The sequence below is a fragment of the Perissodus microlepis genome, chromosome 17 (assembly GCF_051167445.1).
Source record: "Perissodus microlepis isolate ML-2025 ecotype Zambia chromosome 17, ASM5116744v1, whole genome shotgun sequence".
Classification (NCBI taxonomy): domain Eukaryota; kingdom Metazoa; phylum Chordata; class Actinopteri; order Cichliformes; family Cichlidae; genus Perissodus; species Perissodus microlepis.
Window position 1 is genome coordinate 30931292 of NC_140477.1, and position 15435 is coordinate 30946726.

The 15435-nt window shown below is 40.1% G+C and overlaps 1 protein-coding gene across 1 annotated transcript in view; it reads left to right on the forward strand.

The window, feature by feature from the left end:
- LOC146369892 (ephrin type-B receptor 1-like) overlaps positions 1-15435 on the forward strand; it is a 130156-nt gene that overhangs the window by 21075 nt on the left and 93646 nt on the right. The gene's annotated exons all lie outside the window — the stretch shown is intronic.

Below are 15435 nucleotides of genomic sequence, written 5' to 3' on the forward strand. Positions count from 1 at the left end.
GTGCTACGTAAGGACTCGGCAGGCACACTCTAATTAGATTGAAAAAAAAAACCTGTGCGTCAGCAGGTGATTTTATCCCTGGCCTTTGTCTCTGTGGCAATGGGCAATGTTTCTGGGCTTTCAGTGTACAGATACATTTAAAAATGCTAACATTATCAGACCATAGCTATAGTCTTCAAAACTGGTTTGCGGCAAATGCAAAACCTCTTTTGTTCTCCACACAGAAGTGTGCATGCATGCAACCAAAGCTTGCTCAGACACGATTGGTTGATGTAACTTGGGCTATAAGTGGACTACAAACTGAAACCAGTAGGCCAGAAACCTCAGGACTTCCCATCAGATTCTGCATATGTACACTGATGTTTCAGCAATAACGTCAGTGTACCTCCCCCACCCGCACATAAAGAAGCAACATTTGTCACTCAAAATACTACTACTACTGCTGAAAGTAATAATAATAATAATAATAATATCAATAACAATAATAAAGAAATGTTCATTGTTTCTCCGTTCTCACATCAGTCTGTGCATTTACAAACAGCTTTTTTTCTTTTCCCATTCAGTTGCTTGTGTCTTCCATTTATAGACTAGACTAGAGAAGGCTTGAGAACTTGTTGTTCACCTGACTCGAAATAAACGTTTTCCCCGAAGCAGTAGACATACTATTGTTAATCCACTGAGTAATCTTTGGTCAGTTTGTTTTCTTCCATAACAGTTATCTTCTGCAGTTATCTTCTTTCAGACTGACGTCCTCAAATGTGTTTCGTTTTGTCTTGTATATACAATTGTAAAAAGTCTAGACTCCATATAAAAAAAGATAGAATGCAGTCTATTTGAACATGAAATGTTCACAACCAATTTTCATTAAAACATGGCAACAACAAATAAACAAACAAACAAACAAAAACCGGCTGACAACTATTACTGTACTGGACCAGGAACAGACAGCGAACATAGTTGCTTTCATCTAGAAATGCCACTTCCTTCTCCGGGAACAAGCTTATCAAAGGTGGACCGAGGTGAAGTGGGAAAATGTCCTGTGGTCTGAGTGGTCGATATTTATCAAAATGTTTATTTATGCTTGTTATCGGGCTCGTTATCGCACTTCACAAAACACTCAATGAGATCACACTGGGTTACATCAGTGCACCTGCCACAAATGATATTTACACGTATTGGAGTGCCACATGTGGCCAAAGAGGCAACATTCTGCACTTATTACAACAACATGAATCTGTAGTAATAGTCTGGTTAAACTGGCCTGTTTTTGTCCAGAGCTATCAGCCTGTCAGACCTGGTAATCAGCTGCAAACTTAACCTGAAGACAGAGTGAAAAATAGGGAAAACACTGAGTTTAGCTGTTGGGTGTCCTCAGATTTCCAGTGCTGTGTTTAACGAGTAGTTGATGCAACACCGTGTTAAACATGTCCTCTTTTTAAAATGTGCTGCTGGCATCAAATTCAAAATGATAAATTTTTGACTAAAAAACAACATTTCCGAGTTTCAGCATTTGATGTGTAATCTGTGTTGGAGTTTTAATGATTTGCAAATCATTTTGTTTTTATGTACATTTCACCATTCAGCTCTAAAATGCCTGATCGGGCTAAGGCTGGTTTTAGGTTATTTGAAGAATCCATTTAATGCTGTGATTCTTCATACAAAGATCTGTGACTGTAGACTTGGCTGAACGGTTTGGCTGCCTGTTGCCTTCATAGTGCTTATGTGCATTTTTCAGTACATATTGTCGCGCTCTACATTGCCTTCTCAGCGCACTTACTTACGTAAACTTAAGAAGCTGTAATGCTGCGGGTACGTTCTTTTTTGAAGGAGATGAGCTTGTGTGCGACGCAGTGTAGATGCACTGCAGACACAATTCACACAGTGGCCTATTTCCTTTCAGCCTGTTTCCACACAGCCACAGAGCTCTTTTCTTTCAGGTTCCTTCGGGTCACAAGTCACATCTGACAGATTCCTGTGTGTGTTTTAAATTATCAGTTGACATGTAAAGAGGCAAAAGAAAATATTAAGTAGACATACATTTGTTTAAGAATGATTTCATAAAAATGTGAGGGGATTAGGGCTTTGATGTTAGGGCTTGGAGATGACACGTCGGCGTCTGAAACTGCCAATTCTTCAGAGCGTAGCTCGCAGTTCTGCCTCGTTTGATTTTGTGTCCCACTCATCTTTCATTTGTGACTGACTGCTCAAAGACACACATTGAAAAACCTTGGAACCCTCTCGGTACTCTCAAAGCCCTGCTGGAGTTTGTCACATAGTTTTGGGGAGTTTGTGAGCTTTTGTAACTGTTGATGTAGCTGACACATTTACATTACACTGAGACTCAAACTAAACTTAAATATGAGCTTACTTGAAGTACGTTAGATGATTTAGAGTTTGGATTAGCAATGTAAAAGCATTTCCTTTAGCTGAAGATTGGATACTGCTAACATATTTTTCATACAATCTGCCAGCTTGTATTATTTTTGGACGTGCTGATTTGATTTCTAATAAACGGGTCTTAAAATTCCCTTTAAAAAATATGTCACACTACCACAAAGCACAAGGTGAAATTTTCAAAGCTACCTGATTTCTTATTGCTGCTAGACACCTCACATTTTGCATCATAAGTCATTTGCATGAATCAATTATCGTAATGGTTGCTAATCGATTTTCTGACAGCTATTTGAATTATGGTTCCAGGTTTAGTGACAGTGCTTTTTTTTCCCTTATTAAATCAAAATAATACAAATAGAATATGCTAATAGCTTTATTGTGTTATTTTCTGAAAGGGAGACTCTCATTTTATTATTTCTTTATAATTTTGTTAACCAGCCCGTGAACAGTAGCATTGTGTGTTTTGTGGCTCCGGAGAAGATTTGTCAGCTTTGAAAAAATAACCCTGATCATGTCATCATGTACAGTGTCTGGGCTTGCAGAAGTGCATTTATACCAGGAAGCCTAGGCTCTTGTATGCATTATGGATGAGCAAGATTTATATGAGAGACTAAAATTCTCTCTAAAGTTTTTATCTCAGGGGCTTAGGTTTGAACGTCAGGCACATAAAAGACCGTATTACTCATTAAAATGAAACAGTAGGCTAAGAAGGAGAAACTGATTCTCTAAATAAATGAATATTAATTGCACTGCTGAACTTGTTCATTGATATCACCTCACAGCAAGAAGTCTCTCTGTTTAAAACCACTTGTCAGCTGGAGCCTTTCTGTGTGGAGTTTGCACGTTCTTCTTGTTCCTGCATCGTTTTCATCTGCATGCTTTGGTTGAAAAACTGAGGATTCTCGAGTTAACCTAACATGTAGGATTTAATGTGAGTGCGTGGCTTTCAAGAAATCCAGCTCCTATCCTTTACCACTCCAGATAGACTCCGGACCTGTCACCTTTACCCCTAGATTGGTACATCTTGGTTTTGTAGTGCACACTCAGTACAAACGAAGCCAAGCCAACACCAACCACTGACCAACGTGCCAAACTCAGGAATAAATATGCATTACAGTAACATAAATAGAATTCTAAGACAAAATAAAAGCATCAAAGACAATTAAACATGATTAAAACAATAAAATAAAGAATAAAATCAACAGCTCATACTGTGCAGAAGCAAAACAACATTAAAACTGCAAGAAAAAAACTCACATAAATGAACATCTTTGTCATGTATTTAAAGTTTTATCTGGAAGTTTAAAAACTGCCAAAACTACAGTTCCTTACATGGCCACTTGAGGCTGTCTCTCAACCGTTTTTTATGGCCTTTTTGCACCTAACCTATCCGGTCTTTAAGTGATGACGTGATGAATCCTGCTTCCGGGCCCAAACTACTCTGCGTTTAATAAGACTGTTGTGTTTTTAACATGTTTTAATGCTTTGTATCTTGTTCTATTTAATCTCAACAAGCCCCTAAAAACAGTCAGTGATCACTGTCGATGTAACTACAGCCCAGCCCATGCAGCAGTATATTAATGACTAACCTCGTATTGTGGATGGATTATCTCAGTTGTTCTCCTCACTGAAGTTTGGTCCGTTTACATCCTGCCATGCGATTGCATTTGTCCCTAACCATCGGGAACCCTCACATTAACTTTTATCGAGTGGAAAAATTTTTTTAGCGTTCGTCCTCCAGCTTTACTGTTACTGTTTATGCTAACATAGCTGTTTCGCTAGTGATCGTGTAGCACATCATTATATACCACCTAGTCAAACTTCAGTAACCCTACAAACGTCACTGCTGTTTAGTTTTCTGTCTTCATTTATGTCAGAAGTGATAGCAGAGCTGTACGTCTTAATTTTTTTTGGTAGAGCAGCAAGACTGATCATTTTATTAAATGAAAAACTGCTGTTAGTATATTTAAACTCAGTGAGAAAATTGCGTGATAAAATCTGGGAACTCAAAAAATATAGGAAGGAGACGATTTTGATGGACTTTGCTGCTAAGTGATTTAAAAAGTTTTTGTGCTTCGTATTAAACTGAACTGTGTTTAAAAAACAGTGAAACCTTTGTAAAACTAACACCTGTTAGATCACCTATTTTGGACTTATGCTCACTTGCTACTTTGCCCCATTTAGTCAGTCTGGTACTGGGTGTACAGCCCCGTGCTGACAAAGCTAGCTCCTATTGGCTGGAAATTTAGCACTCCACTCTCCAAAAATGGGCTCTTCTGTCTGGACAAACCAAGGTGGTAACAGCCATAAACTGAGCCTTCAGAACTGGAGTTCACAATGACTACCTCTGCCCTTTATGTACAATCTATACTTTCATGAAATGCCTCTAACAGTCTCCTTTTTTCTAGCTTCATACATAATTCATAAAGATTTAAAATATTCCGTTAAGTCTTCAACAACCAGCAATCATACACGCTAACAAAGTGTAGACACAATCATCCTTCTGAAGCGCTGCCTGTTCACCATATGTCCCACAGTGAATACATAACCTTTAATTTGTAATATATTATCCTCACTTGAGCCCCCTCGTGTAGCCCTCTGAATTATCCATCCCATCAATGCACCGAACAGCGATCCATGATGTGGCATCCACACTCGCTCTCCTTAAAATCGCAGCGTGTCAGCAAGAGGCCTGCTCCCCTTGTGTTAGTCACAAAGGCACAAAGGAGTCTGCCACAGTGACAGACTGGATGCTTCACACGGCGCTTGTGCCTCTGAGCGAGCGAGCGTGTTCATTTGCGTGCGCGCGGCTCTTTTTGTGGCGGTGGCAGTTTCATGTTAAGTTTCTTCTAGAGAAAGAGAGAAAGACAGCCATCACTGGGGCTCAGTTCTAAAAATAATACCCCAGTATGTCTTTGTACTGTTGTGCCATTCCTATTTTCTAAAGACAATAAGTTATTTATTTATTTATTTTACAGTGACTAGCAGAGCCCAGTGTCTAAAAACTCAATATGTTGCACTTATATTTATAGTGCCATTCCTCTGCTTTGACAAGCCATCATGTTTTGGCGAAGCACAATAAATTTTCTGCGTTTTAAAAGGCCCCCGTTTGACTGTGTTGTATTGAATTATCCAACATATAATATGTCTCGGTGACAAGCCATCAAACTAAAGAAATCCAACATTATAGAAGTGTTGGCGCCGGCATTTCCCAACTCTTTGTGGCAGCATCACGGTCAGAGCTGTAAGTTGTCAAAATATGCAAGTATAAAGGGGGATTTAGGGGCCTTTTTTCAGCTTCTACAAGGCTGCGACTGAAAGTTTCTCTTGGACAGTGATAATGCTGTAGTTTTGCAGCAGTGACGAACGTGCTCTCTTTCATCAAGTGAAATCATGACACCACAAATTTTCTAGGTCAAGGCTGTTGACAATGTGAGTGGGAAAAGAGAGGAGAGGTGAAATCAAAGGGTGAGGAAGAGACGTAAAGGGAAAAGCGAGAGGAAGACACGAAGACCAAAGTCTGAGACTGAGATTGACTACGTGTGTGTGTGTGTGTGTGTGTGTGTGTGTGTGTGTGTGTGTGTGTGTGTGTGTGTGTGTGTGTTTTCATGTGCGTCAGCTCCGTTGTTCCTTTTAACACAGCGGCCCCGTGCTTCCATTCACGACAACAACAATGTGTCAGCGAGAAAAAATAAACAACAGGAGAAAAAAAGCAGCCTGATACCGCCGAGGCATTGGTTACACTTGTGCACACATCTAATCCCAAATATCTGCTCCGGTGAGGCCCCACGGCTTTGTGGACTCACTTGGCCTCAAAATGTCCACCTTGTATTTCTCTCTGCTTTTCTTTTATTATCAGATTACTGGTTCACTACCTGTGGTTGAGCAGTCTTCTGTTCTCTGTAGCTGCTGTTGGATTTCCAGCCACTTGGAGGAGCAGTTACTGCTTTCAAATGTATTTCTGTCCACATAGCAACATAAATTTTAATATGGCTTTAGCTAGTTTAACTATGCTTTTCATCAACTCGCAAGTGAAGCATCTTGTAGCCAGCTGGTACAACTTGTCCTTTCTTTGGTGAGGGGAAGATCAAAACGAGGTTTATTGAAGGTCAGCAACCTCTTTATTTAAAACCATGCTATGACAACTATGTGCAACATTATATTGTAAATGGTAAAATGGCCTGTATTTGTATAGCGCTTTACTTAGTCCCTAAGGACCCCAAAGCGCTTTACACTACATTCAGTCATTCACACACATTCACACACTGGTGATGGCAAGCTACATTGTAGCCACAGCTGCCCTGGGGCGCACTGACAGAGGCGAGGCTGCCGGACACTGGCGCCACCGGGCCCTCTGACCACCACCAGTAGGCAACGGGTGAAGTGTCTTGTCCAAGGACACAACGACCGAGACTGTCGGAGCCGGGGCTCGAACCGGCAATGGAAGGTTGCAAAGTGAATAGCAACGATGTTAACCCTACTAATGCCATAAGCACCTCCCAGCTTAATAATTGCATAGCTACTGCCTTATCCCATACCTAGTGTAGCATTAGCTAAATTGGCTAATGTAGCTTCACCTACCTTAGCTAATGCTACTAACTCATTATTTCACTATGCAGGTAAATTTATGCAAGTTTCCCAAAATATCTAAGTCTCGTATCTTAATGAGATTCAAAATCAATATTTGGGTACGACCTCAAGTTTTATCCCTCCATAAGAGTTAACGTATTGCATAGTATTATAAATTAGCTGAGGTGACACATAGCAGAAAGCCAGAACCACAGTGGGCACAAATCTGTCACTCAAAGCACCCAAGCCTCTAATAATACATAATTTTAAGCCATAACAAAGTGTAAATGATGAGTTATTTAAAAAGTAAAATCCTGTCCACATAGCCCATTTTTGACACCAATCAAAAATGAGAGAATTAGCTATAGAGATCAGTTTTTATGTTTGCTTTAAAGTAGGCATTTAAAATAGAAGCTAGTGGAAAGAGAAGTGACCAGTAGATTTCATTGAGGTTGGTAGTAAATTGCAAGCCTGTCCTTTTTCCAGTGTCACTGCTGGAAACATGCGATGAAAGCTCGCTAACATTACTTGTCCTAAAAAAAATTTCTGATACTGATTGTTTTTATTATTGAGACATAAAGCCTCAAAGCTAAGGTGTTACACGTGAGAAAGGATTTGGGTTTTTTTTCTCTTTAATAGCAGATCACAGATAATCCTTATTTATAATAAATGAGCAGCAGGTGCACTTCAAAACATTATAACAGACCAGGTCAGCAACATCCGGCCAATGCTTTACAATAAAACATTAAGTAGACGCAGGACACTCTCAACACTCTGCTCTGTGACGCTTTCCTCACTTTAGGTTAATGACTTTCTCTTCAAATATATTGCACATTGTTCACCTGCTCAGAATCTTTGTGCAATAAATTACTTTTATGAAGAGGAATGTAGGTTCTTCAATTACCTTCCTTTGAAAGGAGGTTTTGGTGTGCATAAAAAAGCGTGGAGCTGACAGTAGCAGACACCAAAAATACTCTAAGGGGCAAAGCACCTAATTTAGCAACTAAGAAACTGGAGAGCAAAAGCTAAAATCCATAAAGAGGAATCCAGCAACCTCGAGCGGAACTTTGACACGGTGATATTTTATCATCGAGGCAGCTCTTGACACAAACACACCTTCAGTAATAAAGCGTCACTAAAGGAAATGGGGAAGTGAGCCAAGGAAGTCATGAGGTCTGTCGTCTCAGGTTTTGAAGTGAATTCATTACGCACAAAGAGAGATGCTCGGCTGGATACAAATATTCAGATATTTTTTAATAGATTTATAATATGAATAACATCTTAATAAGCATAAAAGTTCAGCTAATGGCCATTAGGTTCGTATTCATCACTAGCATAATGCCAGCCTGCGGGATGTATGCTCAAAAAATGAAAACACTGCTGTGCCAGATGTGACTGTGAACACAAATAAATACAAATTGTACATTTTCATACCTGTGACTCAAAAATCATGGCTTAGGTTTGATCTTATGGAGTGCTCAGTGCTCATCTAACCAGTTAGTATCTCTTAAAACTGCATCTGAAACAATATCCATGTGACATGACGGCGTTATGCTGTTGTTGCAGCATTTCAATTTTGTCTCCCACATCTGCGTCTCCTCGTGTAGCCCTACTGTTGTTGCACCGTTCTGCCTGTTTTTGCTGATAGATTGTGCTTTTGAGCTGCTGAGCAGACTCTTTTAAGACAACAAGGTCAGCCCATTAGCCAGTGCTTCAGAGCGATGTTGAATGTGTCGAATGTGGGGATTATTGGGTGAGACTTTGCAGGCTGTGTACACTCACTGCGAAGTGAGTTTAGCTGAAGGGGACTCCATGCAGATAAGAGCAGTTTTTATACACCAGAGTATAATAATAAGCTCCTGTGGGCTTAATAGAGAAAATCGTGTTTGGCAGGGGCTAAATCTTGATAACACTAAAATGTACTTAGTTTTGTTCTTTCTTTCTTTTTTTTGTTGTTGTTATGAGTCGAGCCTGGCTTTTTGTTTAGCTGTTCATTGAGTGCTTAAATTTAATTATAACATTTCCTGTGGAGAGGCAAATGTTTGCCCTGGTTTTGTGTGTGGAGTCTTTCAGATTTTCAGAGCACTGTTCACTGTCTTATAATTGTCTTTGTAATTGATTTTGGGGGCATATGAGGTTCAATTAAAGCAAAAGAAAAGCTGCTCTGCGTGACTCCTGCGCAGGCTGTGTACTTTTGAGTGCTCACATGTGCCTATATATCTATTTATATTTGAGTTAGTGCACATCATCTTCACAAAGTGTGCTCTACCGACTGAGTTGTCCTTCTGTGACACTGTGTCATTTCACTTGAACGCCTGATCGGTCCATCTCTCCAGGCGGTATGTCGTCTTCCTCCCCAGGAGGGCTTTTAGCGTGCGTTTGTCGTGTATGCGCGTGTGCGCGTCGGCGTGTTATTTTGCTGTGCTTCCTTAACCGTGAGTATGACACACCCAGCTGTACCTTCCGGCTTTCTTTGAGATGCACATAGGAGCACACTTGTGTGTCTTCGTGAGGACTCTTAGAACCTGGTATCACCATGTTTGTCACTGGAGCTGTATTTGTGACATAATAGCTGATTGATTTAAAAAAAAAAAAAAAAAAAAAAAAAGCATTAGTGTTTTAAAAAAAAAAAAACATTCCTGTTAAGCCTTCCAGTACTCATCCTGGTCTTCATTAATACTTCAATTTAGATTCTAAAGTTTCTTTGTTTTATTACTTTCAGTTTTATCATTTTTATTGGTCTGATGTTAATATTTGTTTTTATTTCATAGGTTACACCTTGTGGATGTAGACAGACAAGTATCCTTTTGACTGACCTATTCTATTTCTAGTATAGATTTAACTTATGGGTTTTCCATAAAAGAACAGATTTATTTTTTTTGTCTAAACCAGCAGTCCCCAACCCTTTTTTGCGCCACGGACCGGTTAATGTCTGATAATATTTTCACGGACCGGCCTTTAAGGTGTCACGGACAAATACAACAAAATAAAACAAGTACCAGTACCAAAAAAAGACTATTTATTCCTAACACACGGGAAAAAACTGAGTTAACGATAAAAATGATAAAAACTGATAAAAACCCTGAACCCTCAACTCTCGCGACCCAGTACCAAACGACTCATGGACTGGTACCAGTCCGTGGCCCGGGGGTTGGGGACCACTGATCTAAACCAAAGAACAACTGAAAAAAAAACCTCTACTAAGTCCAAAATATAAATCTACAAGAATAATTCTACATTTATTATTCAGCACAGAATAAAAGCCTGCCATATGGCTAAAATCCTGTCTTTGACCCATTGATGGTACAGAATAATATACAAATGAAGCCAACATAGATGCACATTATGTCTGACTTCATTATGTCTGCCTGTAGTTTGCCTCAGAAAAAACACTTTTGTTGATGAGTTTTGTCAAACATTTGGGTCGTTCTGCGTTTCAGAAAGGAGGATTATTCAGGGTATGCTCATAAGCTAACAACTTGTGACAGTAAGTTGTTAGTTTCACAGAAAGCGCTGCACTTCACTAAGATGGTACTCTTGAGGTTTCATAATTGGACTTCACATATGGCTGACGTCATTGTAGCTACCTCCATCTTTTATACCATCTGAATCATTCATCCGGTACGACCACAGCAGTCTTTAAGGAGACTGTGTGAGCCCAGTCCCCAAATGGCGCTCAAAGGTGTGGTTAGTTTCATGTGCGATTTACAGAAGTTGCCTGGTGCAGTCGATTCATTTCAAAAATCAAAAAAACGTCCTCTTTTTTGGCATTAAATATCAGCGCAGTTGATATTAAAGTGTGTGACGTGAATGTTAGTAAATCAGTTTGTGCGCTTGATTTAAATAGTCCCCTCCCTATTTTGGGCTTTGAGAAAGGAGCTCCCAGAGATACATATGTAACTGGGGCAGCTGCCTAAATTTCAAGGATCCCCACCTTTTACATGCAGTCTTGTAAATCTAGACCCTAGTGAGGTAAACACATTGATACAACCCCCCTGGCCCCTTACCAAAACAATTACCAACTCTCAAAACTGCCCTTTGAAGTTGAGACATGTGTGCCATCAGCGCTATAGGGAGGTGCCACATGTCCTCACAAACAGCACATATATGTGCGCACACTGCCATGTGAATCGGGACTAACTGCAGTCTTTTGGCAGTAGGACACACTATGCCAATTAGCAGAAGATGAACTAACCACACTTCCCATTTGACCACTGGTACGCACACATAAAGAAAGAGAGGGAAAGAAAAGGTTGCAAAACAGGGAAATTACTTCTAATCCGGGGGCCTGTGATGAAAATACTTTTAACTTCTCCCTCGTGGGCCACAACAAGGATTTAACAACCTCTTTGACTGCTACTATATCGCACAGATTTACCTGCTGTTTCCTCTGCTGTAAAATGGCTTTTGCTTTCGTTCATCGGTGTACAGGGCTGGTTGAAGAGCTGCACCACTGCGGGGGAGGAAGGCACACTGCGATCACAACCTCCAATATGTCAAAAGTAATTAGGCTGTTCGGCGAGTATACCCTATTATGTGCAGAGAGGTGTGTGCTGTTAATTAGACTGATGAGGAGATTCTCTAATAAGCCCAGCATAGACCATAAAACACATGTCTCGTTTTGTTCTGATTAGACTTCTTTTCTCATTGAAACTGGGAATTCGCAAAGCATGTTTGCTAATGCACTGCAGTTTATTAAGTGGTTTTGTGCAAATATATGAATGATTAGTGACGTATTGATCGGTCTGTTGAAAGAAGTTTAATAGGCAAATATTGTGGTATTTGATAGTTAATAGAGGCCACATAATTATAGCTTCCTTGCTGTTCCTTGTCAGACTTAACAGGATGTTAAATATGTTTTGGTTTTTCACCTGTTGACGGACAAAACGAGTCATCATGGGATGAACTGTCAAGATTTAATTTGAATGTTGCACCAATCTAAAATGATTCGCTCTATATTTACATGCACGCTTATCTTCAAGCACTGCTTTGTAATCATTTTGCAGAGAGCAGGACGAAATGGCATAAAATGATGAATCGCGGGGACCCACAGGTGTTTCTGGGTGCAAAAGTACAATCAATTTTTCAATAAATGCATTTGCCAATGAAGTCGGTGGGTAGAATGCTAACATTTCCTCTGAGTGTGCCACTAAAACCTTCCTTTAAAGCAGGTTGGTGGTAGTGTGGTGCCAATGCAGTGCCACCGTATTCAATTCTTAAAGCAAAGCCTTGAATAAGGTCCCTTGTTGCAAGACTTTGCTGGAAGGTAAGGCTGCATGAGCCGTTCCAACATCTCTTCTGTCATTATTGTGGATTTGTCTCATTGTGTCTTTTTTTTTTTCTTCTTTTCAGTTTTTTTTCCACCTAAACTTCAAAGTTTCTTGCAGGTAAAAATATGCATGGTAGAAATAAACTGCTGTAGATCACTCTTTGAAAATCTTTGTTGACAGCGTGCCACTAAACGCACTGAAGCTACAAATTAGACAGTGACACTTGTCGTTGTTTAAATGAGCTTTGGTCCAAGAATTTGATAGTCGGCTACATTTTTCGCGTGACAAGCGTTTCATTTCCCAAAACGACCTTCTCTCCCAAGGGAGAGAGCTGAGAAAAGGGGGTTCTGCTTTAATTAGGCTAGCTCGCTCGCAAAAAATAAAAAAAAAAACTAAAAGAGTAGAGTAGTGGAGGGATAAAAGATGGAGAGGTAGAATGCAGGAGAGGATGAAGGTGCGGATAGTGTGAGGAGGAGGAGGAGAGCAGATAATGAGAGGCAGGGTGACAGTATGAAAGAGTGCAAGAGGAAGAGAGCGTGTCAAGAATCAAGGGGGGGTTGTTTGCCTGCGGCCGCCTCATGGTGTGATGTCGCTGAATCTTCTCACCGTGTTTTATTACAAGGGGCTCGGTGTTGGGGTCGGTGTTGTCAGCATGCCAGCTAACTTATGTTGGCTCGTGCGTCTCGGCGTGTCCACTCGCACCGTGTCAACGTTCATTTTTGCATGCAGTGGCTGAGTTCATGCCACGAGTGACACAGGAGATAAGAAGGAACCCAACTTACCTACATAACGGCGGGGTGGGGCTCGGCGGTTTCTCTTGTTCCACTTCCTCTGAGAGCAACACGGAGCACCTTTAATGATTTGAATAAGTCTACCGCCCAGTTTGCTGCGGTCATGGGCAACTGTATTTCCTGTAACAAGCATTAGTTACCAGGAAAGTGGACTGGCATAAAAATTTCAGGCATGCTTTCCATTACATTGATTTGCTGCAGACTTTACACGAGGGTCAGTTTGTCATCAGCTTTGAGATCCTTTATTTTAAATACTATTTTTCCTTCGTTCTTTATGTTGCTTTCTATTTACAGTATTGCAGTAACATTATTTGTTGACATGCTAAATATTTAATGAAATATATCTGTCATTCTCCAATTTCACAGCTCGCCAGGCTTTGCATTCATGCGACAGGGCAATACATAAAACTGATTCTTAGAGCTGCTCGCATAGCCATTTTTCACCATTAACACAGTGGGATCTATAGCATGAAGACGTATTATGACCTGTTTAACAGCGAGCGTTGCCATCTGGGCTTTTCCTGTCGTGTAGCTTTGCTTACGGCGACTCTCGCGCTGTAATTCTTGGGTTTCCTTTGTTGCAATGTGAGAAGGTACGGTCAGCGTTGTGAAGTGTGTTACTGTGTCGGTGTGTCGCCCAGCAGAGATTTAATCGACGTGCCAGGAAAAAAAATGGAGGTTAGAGCTGATGGTGTAGTTTCAGTGGGACGCATGAAGTCATTAGTAACATCCAGATCAGCTGAACGCTACTTCCATACATTCGCCTAATGAAGTCGTTTATTTGATTGCTGTTGCCGCTGCTGACTTATTACACATGTATGCAATTATTCTTTAATATATGCTAACTGCCAATTTGAGGCAGCAACATGTTAAATTGATGCAATCATTTATTTCTGAAAAGGAATTACAGTTTTTAAAAATGCGCATAAAATCACCAGATTTGCATACAACTGTGTGTGTGTGTGTGTGTGTGTGTGTGTGCGCGTTTCTTTGCATTTTCTCTTTTTTAGCAGGAAATTAAATCATCGGTGAATCAAAGAACATGATTACAGGGATGCAAAAGTCCTATGAAAGTGTGGTATTGTCAGATAGAAGCAGAAAGAAGTCCTGCTTATTGATTTGCACCAATACTCTTAATGATTGCATAGCACACCCACAAAAGTCAAAATAAATAGCTTCCATGGCTTCCTGGATATCTTCTAATGCTGTTGGTGAATATTTTTTGCCTCTTATTCAAAAAAGCTCTTACAAATCTGCCTTTCTAAAAAATATTATTATTATTTATTAGATTTTAAGGTTTTCAAATGCAAAATCCTTCGAGGCAAATCTTGCCACTTTTCCATCTTGGCAACAGCTCTGGGCTCTTCTGTCAGGCCATTATTTTTTCTGCCAAGCATGTAGTTGCGTCAAAGCAAGAACACAACTGGACATGTTTCCCAGTTTTGCTCTTATAAAGAGGACCAACAGATCTTTTTAGACTAGTGATATGGGATATCACCTGGGTTATGTGTTTGGTGTTACCCAAAGATTTCCCCCTCAGGATTCTTTCAATGACAAGTCTTTCTGGTTATATTTTAAAATTTTGTTTTCTTTTATTTTCTTGAATAGTCAGGCCCCATCCTATCTTAAAGACCTTGTAATATCACATCTCCCCAGTAGAGCACTTTGGTCTTGGGCTGCTGGATTACTTGTTTTCTAGAGTATTTACAAGTAGAATAGGAAGCAGGGCCTTTGGCTTTCAGGGCCTCTCCTGTGGAACCAGCTTTCAGTTTGGATTCAGGATTAAGATTAGGTTTAAAACATTCCTTTTTAATAAAGCTTATAGTTAGGGCTTGATCTGGTGACCCTGATCCCTCCCTTAGTCATCATGCTGAAATAGGCCTATGCTGCTTTGGCTTCCCATGATCCACAGAGTGTTTCTTCTTCACTTACTTCTTTTTATACTTTCTACCTGTGTACACACCACTCTGTATTTAATCATTAGTTATTATTAATCTCTGGCTCTTTCTCATAGTGTGTCTTTAGTCCTGATTCCTCCCATCACATCCAGCTAGTTGCAGCAGATGGTTCTGCTGTAGGTTACTTCCTGTTAAAAGGGGATTTTTCCTTCACCGAGTGCTTGCTCATAGGGTGTCATCTGATTTTGGGCGTTTATTTGTTATTTACTGGTATTGAGGCGACGGTTGTTGTGATTTGGTGCCTTACAAATATAAGTGAATTGAGTTGAATATATCTGTTAACTTCATTGTGTCCTTCATTATATTCTACTAACAGTTCTAGTTCTGGTGCATTTGCCTCATTCAGTGGTTAACTCTGAAGATTCAATCTACAACTAGAAAATCAAAGAAAACACAAAAGTCCAATTTCCCATTCGGGACTTGGGAATGGTTTCATTTTCAGTGACAGTTATA